The sequence below is a fragment of the Panthera leo genome, chromosome B2, assembly GCF_018350215.1.
Source record: "Panthera leo isolate Ple1 chromosome B2, P.leo_Ple1_pat1.1, whole genome shotgun sequence".
Lineage (NCBI taxonomy): Eukaryota > Metazoa > Chordata > Mammalia > Carnivora > Felidae > Panthera > Panthera leo.
Window position 1 is genome coordinate 69581733 of NC_056683.1, and position 18791 is coordinate 69600523.

The 18791-nt window shown below is 36.2% G+C and overlaps 1 protein-coding gene and 1 long non-coding RNA gene across 2 annotated transcripts in view; one reads left to right on the forward strand and one right to left on the reverse strand.

Annotated features, from left to right (window-relative positions):
• Positions 1 to 18791, forward strand: part of MEI4 (meiotic double-stranded break formation protein 4) — a 210399-nt gene that overhangs the window by 176249 nt on the left and 15359 nt on the right. The gene's annotated exons all lie outside the window — the stretch shown is intronic.
• Positions 7182 to 18791, reverse strand: part of LOC122220107 — a 269768-nt gene continuing 258158 nt past the window's right edge. The window contains exon 4 of the long non-coding RNA XR_006202672.1: positions 7182 to 7302. This is a non-coding gene — a long non-coding RNA (uncharacterized LOC122220107). The remainder of the gene's footprint in view (positions 7303 to 18791) is intronic.

Below are 18791 nucleotides of genomic sequence, written 5' to 3' on the forward strand. Positions count from 1 at the left end.
ACAAACTGTGAGGTCATGACCTGATCTGAAATCAAGAGTCGGACGCTTAACCTACTGAGCCACCCAAGCACCCCAAAGACAAATAATTTTAAAATTGTATTCTGGTAGCTTAGCTTCAGAATAGGCTTTAGGCCCCCAGCAGTTTATGAACCATACTTTAAGAACTGCTCATGGAGGAGAAGAATAGGGATCAGTAAATCCAATAAGAAAGGTTCATGCTAACAAAATAAGATACCCTAATACCTAAGTATTAGGGATATAGCAGTGTGCTCTAGAGAGTTGTAGCTCATAGAATAATAGAGCTACAGGGGAAAAGGAAGATCATCTTGACTGACCCCTGCATTTTTTCCTAGTGAAAGACTCCAAGGAGGTTCTGTGACTAGCCTGAGATTGCTCATTTTAATCACAAAAATACCAGTGCTGAACTGGCTCTGCAATTTCAGTTTTGTGTCCTTAGGACAAAAAGACATCTGATCTCTCTGAATCTCAGATTCCTTGCTGTAAGTCAAAGATAACAATATGTACATGGACTCCATAACTTAGAGGGCTATGAAAAGCATATGAAAGTGTGCTCAGCGTGCTTTGAAAACTATACTGAAACTCTATGACAGATCAAGGTCTGGAGAATTCTTATTCTCTGGGAAAATACTAACGTTCAGTGTTTTCCAGAAGAGTTAAGCCCAAAACATGACCTGAATCCTTGCATGTGTCTCATGAATTTTCTGCATCAGGATATAAATTAGGTTGTGTTAGAAGATGACAGAATGAAATAATGAGAGACTTAGAGAGTATAATCTAAAAGATAACTATGTTAGAGAAGATCTGTTTTTAATGACTTTAATTCTTCAAAGATTATGCAACATTTTGCTGGAATATCCAAGTAACAGGCTATTATGGTTAATTGTTAATTAGATTTTCTGTTTAAGAGTTAGTTCAACATAATTAAATATTTTCTAGACAATCTTGGAGAGTATGATGCTTGTGAATGTCCCTTCTCACTGGACTTGAGCTTTATTAAAAAGACTGGATTAATGGTGATTTTATGTGACCATGAACTCTTTTTAAAAAAATCTCAAGATCTAATTTTTCCCTTTTACCATCAAGGCATAATAAAATAAATATGTCACCTGATAAATGCTGATGTTAGATAACACACAAAACTTTCCCACAAATGAATAATATGCTTACTAATGGTCAGAGGCATGTATACAATTGTCCAGAACTTTTAAAATTTTCAGCATTTGGTAATATTATTTGAAAGATAACTATAATGCCAAAAATTATGTATTAACAGTTTAATTATTTGTATAAACAGTTTAAACCTATTTTAAAGCAATAAATTTATATAAGCACATAGTAACTGGGAATTTTTTTCTTTTTCATTTAATTATAATACTGAATGATCCTGCTAGGTCAGATTTCCATGAACACTTATTGACTACAGTGTTCAAAAAACATCAATCACCTTTTTAAAGAAATTGAGGAGGGCCTTTAAAGGACTTCACTGTGGTTAGGAAGAAACATTTACTCAATATAAGTATCTTTTAAAAAGTCTAATTCAAACCTAAGAAACAAGTAACATCTTTAGCTGGTAAGATTTGGTCTAGCATATGTTTCTTTCTTTTTAATTCCTTTCTATATATTTCCATCGCTAGTTATTTTTGAGTTTCTAACAGTGCCTTTCTTCCTGTCCTACTGAAAGGAAATGCCTATAATTTAGATAATTGGATACAGTTTAAGCAGGATGGTTTTTCAGTTTTTGGTAATCCCTTATCATCTGGTATTCTGAATTCTGAAACAACCCTAATGGGAAATAAGTAGAATTTTAGTAGACTTAGGTGAGAGAAGAATTTTTATTGAGGTTACCCACACAAAACAATGAATCATGGAAAAAGCAGTCTCTTGATTTCCTCTGAGTTACTGATCTCATGTGCTCAAAGATCCATTTGAACTGCAAGACGTAAAGATCCTATACCCACATTTTAGAGAGGAGGCTGTTGGGCCCATCTGTGTGTTGGCAGCAGTTTAGTTGTGATCCAGGCTGATCATTACATCACAGACTCGCCCTTGCTCAGAAGGTGATGCAGATCCTATAAACATGAATTGACTCTACTGACTTTTATTCCATTAGATATCAGTGCATTATTAAACTCCTGTACTTCCAAGAAGAAAAATTTATTACAGAATAACCAAATCCTAACATCTTAAAATTTCCAAAAATTCCTTTCAATCCACTTAACTAATTTTCTTCTCATAATAATGTGGCCACCTGTAGAACAGGCATTGGGATCTCACTTTACAGATGAATAAACTAGACTCTGCATCCCTTACTGATTAGCAGGAGAGGTAATGTGGATCTGGAGTTTCTGACCCTATCCCACTGCTCTCTACTATAATATATGCTTCTCAAAAAATGATTGTGAAAAATCTGTGAAATGAAATGAAATTTGAATAAAGTCAGAGGGGAGAGTTGATAGCAGCTGCTGTGTGTACCTAAATGCTGGTTTATGATTCCAGTGGAAAATGGAGCCATAATGTTGTTTAGAAAGATTGACCAAGCATTTTGGTCGATGTACTTTATTAAAAAATCTGTTCATGCTCAGCTAAGTGCTAATGGAGATAATCAAGGTGGATTGAAATCCTATATGATTATTTTACTTCATAAAGAAGCATCTTTTCATTGATAATAACCAGGGCGCCTGTGGCTCAGTCAGTTAAGGGTCCAACTTGGGCACAGGTCATGATCTTGCAGTTTGTGGGTTTAAGCCCCACATAGGGCTCTGTGCTGACATTTCAGAGCCTTGAGCCCGTCTTGGATTCTGTGTCTCCCTCTCTCTCTGCCCCTCCTCTGCTCACACTCTCTCTGTCTCAAAAATAAGTAAACGTTAAAAAAATTTTTAATAATAACCGTATCTCTTATCCCAGGCTTAGTTTCTAACAGTGATATCATATCAAACTACTTATAGAATAATAATTTTATTTTACATTTAATTATACCTCTTTGACCATAATGAGTTGAGTAATATACATATAGACACATATATACAGTATACGTATTATACATGTAGACTGAATATGAGTATCTCCAGATCCAGTTCCAACCTTTCCACATCTCACCATCTTCTCTGTTATCACCATCACATCTGCCACCATGTGTCACTTGGATTACTGAATTTGCCCCTCCAAAATGATCTCATACTGTCTCCCCCTTCACTACAAATTTTTTTTCGGTTCCTTCAGTTTTCTTATACGTGTTCTTTGCATTTCACTGTGAATATTTTTTTTCTGTTCTTCTCTTTCTTGTTCATGCTGTATGCATTCCTGCCTCACCATTTTCCTTGTTATTCTCTGTGCCTTGAATGCTGTTTCTCCATATCTTATCATGTCCAGCTGCTTCTTGTCTTACACGGTATTACTCTAGTAACAGTATCACCTGCTTAGAGAAGGCTATCCTGGCAGTAGCATCTAAAACAGAATTCCTCTCAACCTCATCACCCATGTAGAACTTAGCCGAAGTCATCTTTACATACAGTGTTACTTTTTGAAATGGCCTTGCTCTTCCATAATGCTATCTCCATTTGTCTGTCTTATTCCATAATGCCTGTTTGATTGGTTGCAAAGGCATGGTAACTGAATTATCTGCTTCTTAAAGCTCAACAAAATTTGCCCATAATACTGTCTAAGCCTGGTTCTTTCATTTAAGGCTTTGCTTTCATTTTGTTTTTAAACAGCAGCTCCTACTTTTTTCATGGCTGTTGGGTTTTTAAACTACTTTTTATGTCAACTTGTGCCAATTACATTTTCCTGCAAAGATCACTCATTTAATAGAAATTTAAACTTGTGCCACAAAAATTTTAATATTCTCTTGCAAATTTTAATATTCTTCATGTATTTTGTTATATATGCCTTTTAATTCTTAGTTTTAGATATTTGTTTTCTCTGAGCAGCTGCGTATATAATCATTACAAATTTGGGTTCCGGAGTCAAGCGGACATGATATCAAAACTTGATGGAGGCACTTAGTAATTGGGCTAACTTAAGCAAGTTAATTAAATTCTGTAAGACTTGGTTTCTTCATCTGTGAAATGAGTACTCCTATTTATCATAAAAGTTTATTGCAAGGATTAATTGGTGATATAGTACATATGAAATGTTTAGTCCACAGGCTAGCCCACAGTAAATTCTGTATGACAGTTAGCTCTTGCATTGTTACTATTTTTACTAGAAGTAATATTGCTAATCATCATTATTTTATAATTAACTATACAGTTGTTTGTTATTGTTCACACTTCAAAAAAAGAATGTTAAAGCTTTAGTAAGTATATTGGTTTTCATTCTTTAATTCATTAATTTCAACTTTTGACTTTTTCTTCTTGCTTGAATTACATTTCTTTTGTTATTTAAAAAAAACTTGGATTTTAAACTTTCTTTCTAAGAAAAGTTCATTTCCAAGAGTTCAGGAGGCAATGCAGGATAGAGGCTAAGCTGAAAGTTTTGACATAAGACTTCCTGAATTCAGTGCTGGCATCACCTCTGATTAACTGGGCTTCACTTGTCCTCTTCATCTATGATATGCAGACAATAACAATAAGTACTTCAAGGTCTGGTTGGCAGCATTAAATTAACAAATACAAGTAAAATGCCTAAAGCCATGTTTGTAGTATGTAGTTAATCCTATTATTCTTTGGTTATTATTTAAATTTTTATTATCAATTACTATTTCTGTTGCATTCTGGTTAGATCATGGGGCCCACATATTTCTTTTAATGTTTACTTACCATATTGAGTCATATATCATATGTAGGATCAGCTTTAATAAATACTTAATAGACAATTGAATAAATACTGTATTTTCTATAAGGTTGACATTCTATAATTGTTAAAACAGCCATACAATTTCATAATATTCACATTCTCTACGGCTTTCTTTGGTTTGATTTCTTCATTACTCCATCCTGTAGCTTGCCTCACCATCTGTTGGTTGGACCTCTCCAAGCCTTCCACGGTCCCTCTCTATCATGCTACTTATGTGAGGATATGCCTCATTTACTATTTACCTAGAAATGGAGTTTGGGAGAATTAGGGAGCTATGTACATGATTTGTGTTGCCATACTGACATCCCAAGATGTTTACTTTAAGGAAGGCTGAGCCTATGGTATGTTAACAACTGTGCTTTATAGGTGAAGCTTCTCTTTCTAATTTGTGTGTGGGGGGTAGACACACATAGGACAGAAATGGGAGAAATCCCTAATTCCTAGGAAGTACATATCAGTTGTAAGGTTTTTGCATTAGACTAAATGATTCCTAAGCATTTTCTCATTTATCTTATCATCATCCCCATTTTACAGATACTAAAGTTGAGGCTTAATGAAAATAAATAACTTGACCAAGAGTAAAAAGTTATAAGTATCAGATGGGAATTAAAACCCAGGTCTGTCTGATATCAACCTCGTGCTCCTTACTTCTGTAGATGTTGAGGTTAATGAGAAATGAAGATAAGAATGCACCTGTAAAGTTGTTGTCCCCTGTCCTTAAGTCAAAAGCAGACAAAGCTCTTGAGCAAAACTCTGCAGAGAATGAATCTAACTATATAGATAATCTAGTCTAGCTATGCAGTAGTAGTGATCCTGTGATCATCCCTAAGAGAGATTACAACCAGCAGTGCTCAAATGAAGCACAGCAAGGCCACTGGTGTGGGAAAGAGGGGATTGGCAATTGGAAGAACAACACCTGAACTTCATACAGCCCATGCCCTTGCTTGGGGTCTGCTCCCTTACTCTTGGAATGTGACTTGTTCTTGGATGCATCTCCTGCTTCGCCCAGCCCAGTGTGTGATGCCAAAGAGATCCTCAGAAAAGTTACTCACTCATTCGGCGTTTATATACTGAATGGCAACCCTGTGTCAGAGACTGGTTTACGTGGTGGAAATACTGCAGTAAGCAAAACAAATTATTTCTTAGATCTTATATTCCTGTGTAGGGAGCCAGAGGGGGAAAAAAAAGCAAATACATATAAATAATGTCAAATAATAAGTTCTATGAAGACAATAAGTTGCAGTGAAGAGATGGAATATTATGGAGCCATGTCATTAGGCAGGGTGGACATGGTGGACCTCTGAAGAGGGGACATTTGAATACTAGCCTGGATAAAGTAAGGAAATGGACTCTGGGTAGTTGAAGAAGACATTAGGGAAAGAAGGCAGAAGGAAAAAAAGTCCTGAGGCTGCAGAGTGCTTGGAATAAATAATTAGTAAATGCATGAATGGCTGATTGGGAGGGTAGAAGAGGATATAAAGGAACTATCTGTTGAATTGGGAGGTATAGGGATGAATGAACTGGCCAACAACTTTCCACCACTCCTGGACACTCCATCTTTTCAGGGCTCTGGAGGGTAGGTTGGACATAAATGTGGCACTGCTTTATGGAGAGGGCAGTTCTCAGGGCAACCCCACCATCCACTGGAGAGGAGATGGAGCGAGTGCTACAGTATGGATCTAACACAAGGAGAGGAACAGATGGGATGAGGAAAGACAGAAAGGATATGGGTAAACTGGTCCTCTTCAAATGTAAACATTTCAGTGATGCATGTGCAATCCACATTTTGAATTCCAAGGAGAATGAACAAAAGAATCATCAATTAAGTTTTGAATAGTTATACAATGCTGCTAAATGTCACTTTACTTCATAAAGCGATATGTCCAAACTATAAAGCTAAATGGATATAGCTTTGACTTTCTTTAACTCTGGAATGACTTTTTTAGGCATTTAACACAGAGGGTCAGGAAGAGTATTAGGAGAAAACAGATAATTACATGCCATTCAAACTGTTTACAAACACGAATGTTACAGAGCTAGCATAACCATAATTACACTGCATCATATTGCATTCTGGTAATAAATTATTGTAACTAGTTCTTCCTTTTAATATAATGATGACAATATAATTGTTTTAGATTAGAATTTGAACACTAGGTTTGTTTAAGGTTTCATCAGTTAATTTATCATTTTTTGGCAAATATTTATGAGTTATGTTTAAAGAGAACTTCTATAGTAATAATAGCACATCTCCTGTGCATATTTTTCTATTTGTATACTTAGTACCATGAGCCTTACCTTATTTTTTGATCACCACAGAATTTTTTAGCTGGAGTTGGTTTATAGTATTTACTTACCTCTCCACCAGTCTTTCTTTTTACAAATAAACAGAACTCAAGGGAGAGCAAGGACTTTTTCAGGGTAATAGAGCAGGTGACAAAGACAGGACTAGGACTGGAAGCTTTTGGCCTCTATTGTTCTTTTGTCCTATTAAAAAACAAAAAGAAGAGAAAAAGAAAGAAACAATCATAAGTCTTTCAGAAAAGATACTTGAAATTTTATAATGCTCCCGTAGAATATGTTCATTTTGAACTTAATTTGGTAGATTTAAATAAAGATGCCCCAAAATGCTGTAAAAAGTTACCTTCAGTAGAAATGGTTATATAAAAAAGCAAAATTGTCTTTTGTGAGCCCTGAAGAAGGCTGGAAGGTAGAGGTCTTGCTTATTTTTAATTTAATTGCTTTAAAAGCTGAAGGGCTTTTAGCTAAAGGATGGGGGTTCAGATTATCCAAGTGTCCACATGGACCCAGTCATCCAGCCCAATTCATGTTATTCTCTCTGTCTGGAGTGATCTGCTTACTTCCCTTCACAAAGGTGGCTCTTCTATAGGCTCTCTACTCCCCTGATGGCAGAATCATGCATAGCTCCCATCTCCTGATATGATTCCATTTATTTTCTTCATAATATTCATCGCACTGTGTATGCATGTGTGTGTGTGTGTGTGTGTGTGTGTGAGAGAGAGAGAGAGAAAGAGAGAGAGAGAGACTGTGTGTTTAGTTATTTATTTTCTTCCTTACTTACTAGACTGTAAACTCAAGTAAGGCATTTTCTGTATCTTTTTGGTTCACTATTCCATAAGAGGCCCTGTGGTTTTTGTTACATATAGTAGGCACCTAGGAAATGTTATGTGAATGAGTGACTTCATGAATAAACGGCTATGTGATTAAGTTTGAAGGAGTTGTTTGTGATCAAAGTGTAGTTTAGCAATGGCTTTAGCTTTCTAGTATATTTGACACAACTGTAAAAGATGTAGAATCCTTCATGACACACTGTAACTCTCTGAAATTGTGGAACAAGCCTTGAAAAAGTCTGTCAACTGGACAAAAAGTAGTTTTAGCCATATTTAGTGATTTGTAGTGTTTCAAAAGATCAGAAATTCTGAAATCTTGGGAAGGAATTTTCTTTAATAACAAACACTGAATTAATACCGTTTCATATTGTTTCATGCTAAATCAACATCTTAATAAAGTTTTGTGGCAACAGAATTTAACAGATTTTATGAATGTGAAATACATATTTGTGATAAAATGCACATTATACAGCACAAGAGATGCATGAACACTTAATCTGTGCATTTGGGGGGAGCTCTAGTCCATATGGAAGCTATCAAAGCAGAGTATTAAAATGAAATTGAGAGCCTCATTTTTGACAAACTGTAATCCAGAGAGATTAGGTGATATATCTATTTCACATCCTTTTTCTGGAATGTGATGATATAAATCAATATATAACTGACTTCTCTAAATTTACACCACCAGATGCTGGAATTTAGGATAATAGAACACAGGCTTCAGGGCCATAGGGACCTGGAGGGAATCACAGCTCCATCATGATCCAGGACAGCTTGATGGTTTCTTTATAAAATAGCAACAGTACAACCACCTAACCCATTGTCATTTAAATAAGAATTCCTATGTCAAGTTTTTAGCATAGTGTGTGAACCATAACTGGTATTCAATAAATATTAGTATCCTCTACCTTTCCTTAAATGTCACCTCTCTTGATATAATGTCCAATATAATAGGAAATCCATAGTGTTGCTGCCAAGACAATCTGTTTATTGATCAATTAAAGCTATTAAAATGTCAATTATCATGACTTAGAAAAATATAAGACAAAGTACTACAACAACTCAAGTGACAAAATGTCTTAGTGAATGCTTCTCAAATTAGAAAGAGACATAAAGTAAGTGTGAAATAGAGGGACAACGGGGAGGGAAAGAAAGAAAAGAAAATGGGAAATGCAGAATGAAAATTTCAAATGTTAGCATAAAATATAATTCCTCTTAATTCTTAGTGTTACTAGCTACAAACAGGAGCTTATATATATATATTATATACAGTATATATATATATTATACTATACTATATATATATATACAGTATATATATATATATATATATATATATATATATATATATATTAGTGTTACTAGCTACAAACAGGAGCTTATATATATATATTATATACAGTATATATATATATTATACTATACTATATATATATATACAGTATATATATATATTATACTATACTATATATATATATATTATATATATATAAAACCTTTGAACAACACAGGTTTGAACTGCATGGGTCCACGTATATATAGTTTTCAACAAATACAGTATGGTACTTTAAATGTATCTTCTCTTCCATATGATCTTAACGTTTTCTTTTCTCTAACTTACTTTATCATAAGAATACAGAGTATAATACATTCAACATATAAAATATGTTAATCAAATGTTTATGTTATCAGTAAGGCTTCCCATCAATACTAGGCTATTAGTAGTTAAACTTGGGGTGAGCAAAAAGTTATACATGGATTTTAGATTGAGCCGGGGATCAACATCCCTAACACCATCATTGTTCAAGGGTTATCTATCTATCTGGCCATTTTCCCTAAGTGTTATCCAGTTGGTGGTGGCTGACCAGGGAAGATTTCCTCACCCACTTAGATTTGCCAAACTTTTTCGTTCACATCCATACGCAAATGGATGGATGGCTCATAGTTCAAACTTGAATAACCATATTAAATATTGATTAACCAGAAATGTCAAACTCTAGCTATTTGAAAAATGAGTGTTTTTAAAATATCAGGTGTTGTGACTGATAGAAGTTTGGTTAAGTCTATTTTCCTAGTGGTTTTATTTTAGAGAGGGTAAAAATGTTGTGCTCCAGGAACCAAGTAGTCAACAGTCTTATTTGGAAAACTCCCTGAGTATTGAATACTAGAAAAGACCATGGAAGTTGTGAGAATGCTTCTCCTCTCAAAAATCTCAAATCTCTTGAGACACAAACACATAAACATTAAATTATTTAAGTGAGAACAAAAAGATTGCTTGGAAAAGATAATCCATTGTATGACTTTTCTGAAAACTGCATCGTGGAAGCGGTCCAAGATGATGGCACAGGAAGAACTTGAACTCACCTCCTCCTACTGACCAATCAGATCTATAGCTACATATTTCCCACAGGAAAAAAAAAAGCTGAAAACTAGCTGAACAACTCCCAATACAACAAGGGATAGAAAGGCCACCTTGAGATGAGTAGGTGAGGCAGAGGCACATGCTCACCAAAAACCCTACTCTGGGCATGGCAAACCACAGTACAGAGCTTCTACCTAAGAAGAAGGGTTTGTGTCCCAAATTGAATATCACAACTCTTGGGACCTGTACCAGAAAGAGGAAGACCAAAAAATGTCTAGCTTTAGAAACAAAGTTTACATCCAGAGGACTCAGGGGGCCCTGGGGATCTCAGATGCTTCTGAGGGGGCTCATGCTTGGACTCAATTTCCTGGGACCCAGCACAAAGGCAGAAACTTGAGAGGTGACTAGAATATATGTGAAGGAGATTTTTTTGCTGTTCCTAAAACATATGCCAGAAAGGCAGCAACCAGGTGGGACTTACTTTGGGAAAAGAGGTGCTAGTGAGCATCCTTTTTGCACTCTCTTTCTACCATGCTAGTGCTGGCAGGTGTACATGGAAACAGATTTGCTAAAGCCAAGGATGTGCCCTGCCCCCAACATCCTTTCCCTATACTGCTAAAGCCACAATCTTGCCAGCCCCCAGTGTTCTTCCTTGGCTTCACTAAAGCCATGGGTGTGCCCTACTCCCTGCACTCTTTCCTGGCCTTGCTAAAACCCCAAGTGTGCTTCACCTGAGTGCTCTTCCCCTGCATCACAAAAGCTGTAGACATGCCCTGTCCTCAACACTCTCCTGCAGTATTGCTAAGGCTAATGGGAAAGCATAGTCCATACATGGGATGCCCCTCAATTACCTGGCTCTGGTAGCCAGAGGGGCTTGTATTCCTGGGCTGCATGGGACTAACAATTGGAAAGACAGTTCTGGGCAAGTTACCACACCAGGACAATACACAGACAGCAACAGAAACATCCCCAGTCTGCCTTTGAAAAAGGCCCGTTTCATTGTCCTGGAGTTTCAGTTTCAGGGACATGCTTCAGCTTTGCTGCGCATTTAGAGGCTACAGAGGCACTCTCAGGGAATGTAGGCAGAGAGACACCATCTTTGTGTCCTCTATTATCCTTGCCACAGTTCACTGGTATCTCACAGAAAGGAGCTTATACTTGACTAAAGCCCTGTTTCCTGCAACTGTCACTCAGAGGAGGGTCCAGGAGATCTGGAGGTCATCATATTGCAGTTCCATAGGACTATGCATATTTGCACACTTTAAAAGCTGCTACCTACAAGGAATCACTCCCCTCTGTGCCTGGTAACTATGTATCCACAGGAGCGGGATTGATGAGGAGGAACAGACAGCCCCTCCTCCAGACCAGCGCTGCTGCATTGCCTGATTTAACTCTCAGACAATTCTTATATATATAATATACTCTTCCTTCCTTTTCTCCTTCTTCTCTCATCCCTCCTCTAGTCTGGTTATTCTGGTTGTTGGTTTGTTTAAGCAGACATATTTAATCTATTGTCTTTATACATGTTCTACACCTCCTTCTTTATTTTCCTTTCTCTCTCACTGGATCAAGCCATATAATTTATCTGGTCAATTTTCTTTTCTTTTTCTCCGCCTCTGTCATTTCTCTCTTTGTATGGGACAAGGCCTCTTCCATCGGCACCACCTCCACCCTGTTATTTACTTGTAGCTGATGTTAACTGGGGGTTTGGGGTGTTTTTTTAATTATTATTTTTGTTTGTTTGTGTGTGTGTGTGTTTTTGTTTGTCTTCCTTTCCAGGGCTACTTCAACAAGCAAATCAAAGCACACCTGGTGGAGGGTCCAAAACATCACTACAAGGAGAGAAAGTAACCAAAGTCACAACAACAGAGAGCAAATAACAAACTTCAAAAAACACCTCCTGAAGGGCCAGGCCCTGGACAGTGTATATTAAAGAGGACAGTGACCCCTCTTTAATAAAATAGTGTTCATAGGTGCAGGACACATAAGAAGTTTTAAAACACATAAGGGACAGAAAACTAGCCAAAATGATGAAATTGAAGAATTCTCCTCAAAAGAAATTCCAGGAAGAATGACAGCTAAAGAATTGATCAAAACAGATATAAACAATATAACTGAACAAGAATTTAGGATAATAATCATAATATTAATCAATGGGCTTGAAAAAGCATAGAAGACAGCAGAGAATCTATTGCTGCAGAGATCAAGGAACTAAAAAATAGGATGAATTTAAAAATGTTATAAATGAGGTGCAAAATAAACTAGAGGCAATGACAGTAAGAAATGAAGAGGCAGAGGGGAGAATAGATTAAATAGAAGATAAAATTATGGAAAAAGAGGAAGCTGAGAAAAAGAGATAAAAAAATTCTACACCACAAGGGGAGAATTAGAGAGTTCCAGAAGAAGAAGAAGAGAGAGAGAAAGGAGCAGAAGGTGTACTTCAACAAACAATAGCTGAGAATTTCCCCAATCTGGGAAAGGAAACAGACATCAAAATCCAGGAGGCACAGAGAACTCCCTTCAGATGTAACTTGAATCAATTTTCTGCATGACATATCATAGTGAAAGTGGCAAAATACAAAGATAAAGAGAGAATTCTGAGAGCAGCAAACAGGGCTTAACCTACAAGGGTAGACACATAAGGGCAGTAGCAGACCAATCTACTGAAACTTGGCAGGCCATAAAGGAGTGGCAGGAAATTTTCAATGTGCTGAATAGGAAAAATATGCAGCCATGACTCCTTTATCCAGCAAGCCTGTCATTCAGAATAAAAGGAGAGATAAAGGTTTTCCCAGACAAACAAAAACTGAAGGAATTCATCACCACTAAATCAGCCCTACAAGAGATCCTAAGGGGGACTCTGTGAGTGGAATGTTACAAAAACACAAAGGACGAGAGACATCACTACAAGCATGAAACCTAGAGATAACACAATGATTCTAAATCCCTATCTTTCAATAATAACACTGAATATAAATGGACCAAATGCTCCAATCAAAAGACATAGGGTATCTTGGGGCGCCTGGGTGGCTCAGTCGGTTAAGTGTCTGACTTCAGCTCAGGTCATGATCTCACGGTCCGTGAGTTCGAGCCCCACGTCGGGCTCTATGCTGATATCTCAGAGCCTGGAGTCTGTTTCAGATTCTGTGTCTCCCTCTCTCTCTGACCCTCCCCCGCTCATGCTCTGTCTCTCTCTGTCTCAAAAATAAACATTAAAAAAAAAATTAAAAAAAAAAAAAGACATAGGGTATCAGAATGGATAAAAAAAAAAAAAAAACAAGCCCCATCTATTTGCTGTCTACAAGAGACTCATTTTAGACCTGTGGACACCTTCAGATTGAAAGTGAGGGGATGGAGAACCATCTATCATGCTACTGGAAATCAAAAGAAAGCTGGAGTAGCCATACTTATATCAGACAAACTAGACTTTAAACTAAAGGCTGTAACAAGAGGTGAAAAAGAACATTGTATCATAATTACAGGGTCTATCCATTAAGAAGAGCTAACAATTATAAATATCTATGCACTGAATACAGAGGCACCCAAATATATAAAACAATTAATTACAAATGTAAGCAATCTTTTATTGGTAAGAATGTAATAATTGCAGGGGACTTTAATACTCCACTTATAGCAGTGGACAGATCATCTAGACAAAAAATCAATTAAGAAACAGTAGCCCTGAATGATACACTGGACCAGAAGGACTTGACAGATATATTCAGAACTTTTCATCCTAAAGCAGCATAATACACATTCTTCTCAAGTGCACATGGAACATTCTCAAAGATAATCACATACTGGGACACAAAATACCCCTCAATAAACATAAAAGAATTGAGATCATACCATGCATACTTTCAGATCACAGTGCTATGAAACTTGAAATCAACCACAGGAAAAAGTTTAGAAAACCTCCAAATGTATGGAGGTTAAAGAACATCCTACTAAAGAATGAGTGGGTCAACCAGGCAATTAGAGAAGAAATTTAAAAATATAGTGAAACAAATTAAAATGAAAACATGACAGTCCAAACACTTCAGGATGCAGCAAAGGTAGTCCTAAGAGAAAAATACATTGCAATCCTGGCCTATCTCAAGAAATAAGAAAAATCCCAAATACAAAATCTAACAGCACACCTAAAGGAACTAGAAACAGAACAAGAAAGGAACACCAAAGCCATCAGAAGAAGAGAAATAATAAAGATCAGAGCAGAAATAATATAGAATCAAAAAAAAACCAGTAGAACAGATCAATAAAACTAAGAACTGGGTTTTTTTTTTGAAAAAATGAAATTGATAAACCCTTAGCCAGACTTCTCAAAAAGAAAAGAGAACTGACCCAAATAGATAAAATCATGAATGAAGATGGATTTATCACAACCAATCCCTCAGAAACATGAGCAATTATCAGACAATACTGTGAAAAATTATATGCCAACAAACTGGACAACCTGGAAGAAATGGACAAATTCCTAGACATCCACACACTACCAAAACTCAAATGGGAAGAAATAGAAAATATGAACAGACCCGTAACTAGTGAAAAAATTGAATCAGTATTCAAAAATCCCCCAACAAATGAGTCCTGGGCCAGATGACTTCCCCCGGGAATTCTACCAGACATATAAAGCAGGGTAAATACCTATCCTTCTCAAGCTGCTCAAAAAAATAGAAACATAAGGAAAAATTCTGGACTCATTCTATGAAGCCAACATTACCTTGATTCCCAAACCAGATAGATACCCTACAAAAAAGGAGAATTACAGGGCAAGATCCCTGATGAACATCAATGCAGAAATTCTCAACAAGATATTAGGAAATTAAATTCAACAGCATATAAAAAGAATTATTCACCATGATCAAGTGAGATTCATTCCTGGGCTGCAGGGCTGGTTTGCTATTTGCAGATCAATCAATGTGATACATCACATTAATAAAAGAAAGGATAAGAACCATATGATCCTATCAATAAATGCAAAAAAGCATTTGGCAAAATACAGCATCCTTTCTTAATAAAACCTTCCAGAAAGTTGGCGTAGAAGGAACATACCTAAACATCATAAAAGCCATATATGATAAGCCCACAGCTAATATCATTCTCAATTGGGAAAAATGGAGAGCTTTCACCCTGAGATCAGGAACATGACAGGGATGTCCACTTTCACCACTGTTGTTTAACACAGCGTTGGAAGTCCTAGCCTGAGCAATCAGACAACAAAATGAAATAGAAGGCATCAAAATTGTCAAAGAAGTCAAACATTCACTTTTCACAGATGACATGATACTCTACATGGAAAACCTGAAAGACTTCACCAAAATGCTGCTATAACTGAAACATGAATTCAGCAAAGTTGCAGGGTACAAAATCAATGTACAGAAATTGGTTGCATTTTTATACACCAATAATGAAGAAAAAGAGAAATCAAGAAACTGATCCCATTTATAATTGCACCAAGAACAATAAAATACCTAGGAAACCTAACCAAAGATGTAAAAGACCTGTGTGCTGAAAAATATAGAAAGCTTATGAAGGAAATTGAAGAAGACACAAAGAAATGGAAAAAACATTCCATACTCATGGATTGGAAGAATAAATATTATTAAAATGTCAATACTATCCAAAGCAATCTACACATTCAATGCAATCCCAATCAAAATTGTACCTACATTCTTCTCAAAGCTAGAACAAACAATCCTAAAATTTGTATGGAACCATAAAAGACGCCAAATATCCAGAGCAATCTTGAAAAAGAAAACCAAAGTGGGAGACGTCACAATCTCAGACTTTAGCCTCTACTACAAAGCTGTAATCATCAAGACAGTATGGTATTGGCACAAAAACAAACACATAGACCACTAGAATAGAATAGAGAACCCAGAATTGGTCCCACAAATGTATGGCCAACTAATCTTTGACAAAGCGGGAAAGAATATCCAATGGAAAAAAGACAGTCTCTTTAGCAAGTGGTGCTGGGAAAACTGGACAGCAACATGCAGAAGAATGAACCTGTACCACTTTCTTACACCATACACAAAAATAAACTCAAAATGGATGAAAGACCTCAATGTAAAACAGGAATCCATCAAAATCCTCGAGGAGAAAGCAGGCAAAAACCTCTTTGATTTTTCCTGCAGCACCTTCTTACTCAACACGTCTCCGGAGGGAAGGGAAACAAAAGCAAAAATGAACTACTGGGGACCTTGTCAAAATAAAAACTTCTGCACAGCAAAGGAAGCAATCAGCAAAACTAAAAGGCAACTGACAGGATGAGAGAAGATATTTGTAAATGACATATCAGATAAAGGGTTATTATCCAAAATCTACAAAGAACTTATCAAACTCAACAGACAAAAAACAAATAATCCAGTGAAGAAATGGGCAAAAGACACGAATAGACACTTCTCCAAAGAAGACATCCACATGGCCAGCCAACACAGGAAAAAATGCTCAACATCACTTATCATCAGGAAAATACAAATCAAAACCACAATGAGATACCACCTCACACCTGTCAGAATGGCTAACATTAACAATTCAGGCAACAACAGATGTTGGTGAGGATGCAGAGAAAGAGGATCTCTTTTGCATTGTTGGTGGGAATGCAAGCTGATGCAGCCACTCTGGAAAATAGTATGGAGGTTCCTCAAAAAACTAAAAATAGAACTACCCTACGACCCAGCAATTGCACTACTAGGCACATGCACCCCCATGTTTATAGCAGCACTATCAACAATAACCAAAGTATGGAAAGAGCCCAAATATCCGTCGATGGATGAATGGATAAAGAAGATGTGGTATATATGTATACAATGGAGTATTACTCAACAATCAAAAAGAATGAAATCTTGCCATTTGCAACTATGTGGATGGAACTGGAGGGTATTATGCTAAGTGAAATTAGTCAGAGAAAGACAAAAATCATATGACTTCACTCTTATGAGGACTTTCAGAGACAAAACAGATGAACATAAGGGAAGGGAAACAAAAATAATATAAAAACAGGGAGGGGGATAAAATAGAAGAGAGTCATAAATGTGGAGAACAAACTGAGGGTTGCTGGAGGGGTTGTGGGAAGGGGGATGGGCTAAATGGATAAAGGGGATTAAGGAATCTACTCCTGAAATCATTGTTTCACTATATGCTAACTAATTTGGATATAAATTTTAAAAAATAAAAAGTAAAGTTAAAAAAAAATTATCTTAATAAAGATGGTCCTGACTTAAAAAAAAATATTTTGAGGCAAAACATTGCTGTTGTTCTAGTTGTCTTTACTTTTTATAGTTCTGAGGCCAATGTAGGACAAAATAATTGTCATAATTATTGATGATTTAAATAAATAAACAGGGTGAAATTAAATAAAAAAATAAATGTTAAAAAAAGAATCTCACATTAACAATCTAACTTTACAACTAAAAGTGCTAGAAAAAGAATAACAAATGAAGCCCAAAATTAGGAAAGTTAAGGCTAAATTAGGCTAAAATTAAGGAAATAATAAAGATCAGACAGAAAATAAATGAAATTGGGACAAAATAAAATAGAAAAGATGAATGAAAATTAAACCTGGTTCTTTGAAAAGATAAACAAATTAACACACCTTTATCTAGGCTCACCAAGAAAAAGAGATTCAATTAAATAACATCAGAAATGAAAGAAAGTTACAACTGATACTACAGATATACAAAGGATAATAAGAGACTACTATGAACAATTACACAGCAACAAATTGGACCACCTAAAAGAAATAAATTTCCAAAAATATACAGTCTTCTAAGACTGAATCACAGAGAAATAGAAAATCTGAAACGTCTAATTATTAGTAAGAGGATTGAATCAGTAATCAAAACCTCCGAACAAGCAAAAGTCCAGGACCAGACAGCTTCAGTGGTGAATACTACAAAATTTTCAAAGAATGATTAATACTAATCCTTCTCAAACTCTTCCAAAAAAATAGAAGAGGAGGGAACTCTTCCAGACTCATTTTTTCTTTTTGTTTGTTCTTTTCTTTCTTTTCTTCTCTTTTTTTCTTTAAAAAAGATTTTTTTAACATTTATTCATTTTTGAAAGGCAGAGAGAGACAGAATGCGAATGGGGGAGGGGCAGAGAGAGAGGGAGACATAGAAACAGAAGCAGGCTCCAGGCTCTGAGCTGTCAGCACAGAGCCTGATGTGGGGCTCGAACTCATGGACCACGAGATCATGACCTGAGCTGAAGTCGGCCACGTAACCGACTGAGCCACTCAGGCACCCCTTTTTTTCTTTTTTTTAAACAATATAGTGATTCGACAGTTCTATACACAGTGCTCATCGTGGTAAGTGTACTCTTTAGTCCCTATCCCCTATTTCACCCATCCCCCCTTCTACCTCCCTCTGGTAACCATTAGTTTGTTCTCTATAGTTAAGAGTCTGTTCCTTGGTTTGCCTCTCGTTTTTCCCTTTGTTCATTTGTTTTGTTTCTTTCATTCCACATGAGTGAAATCATAT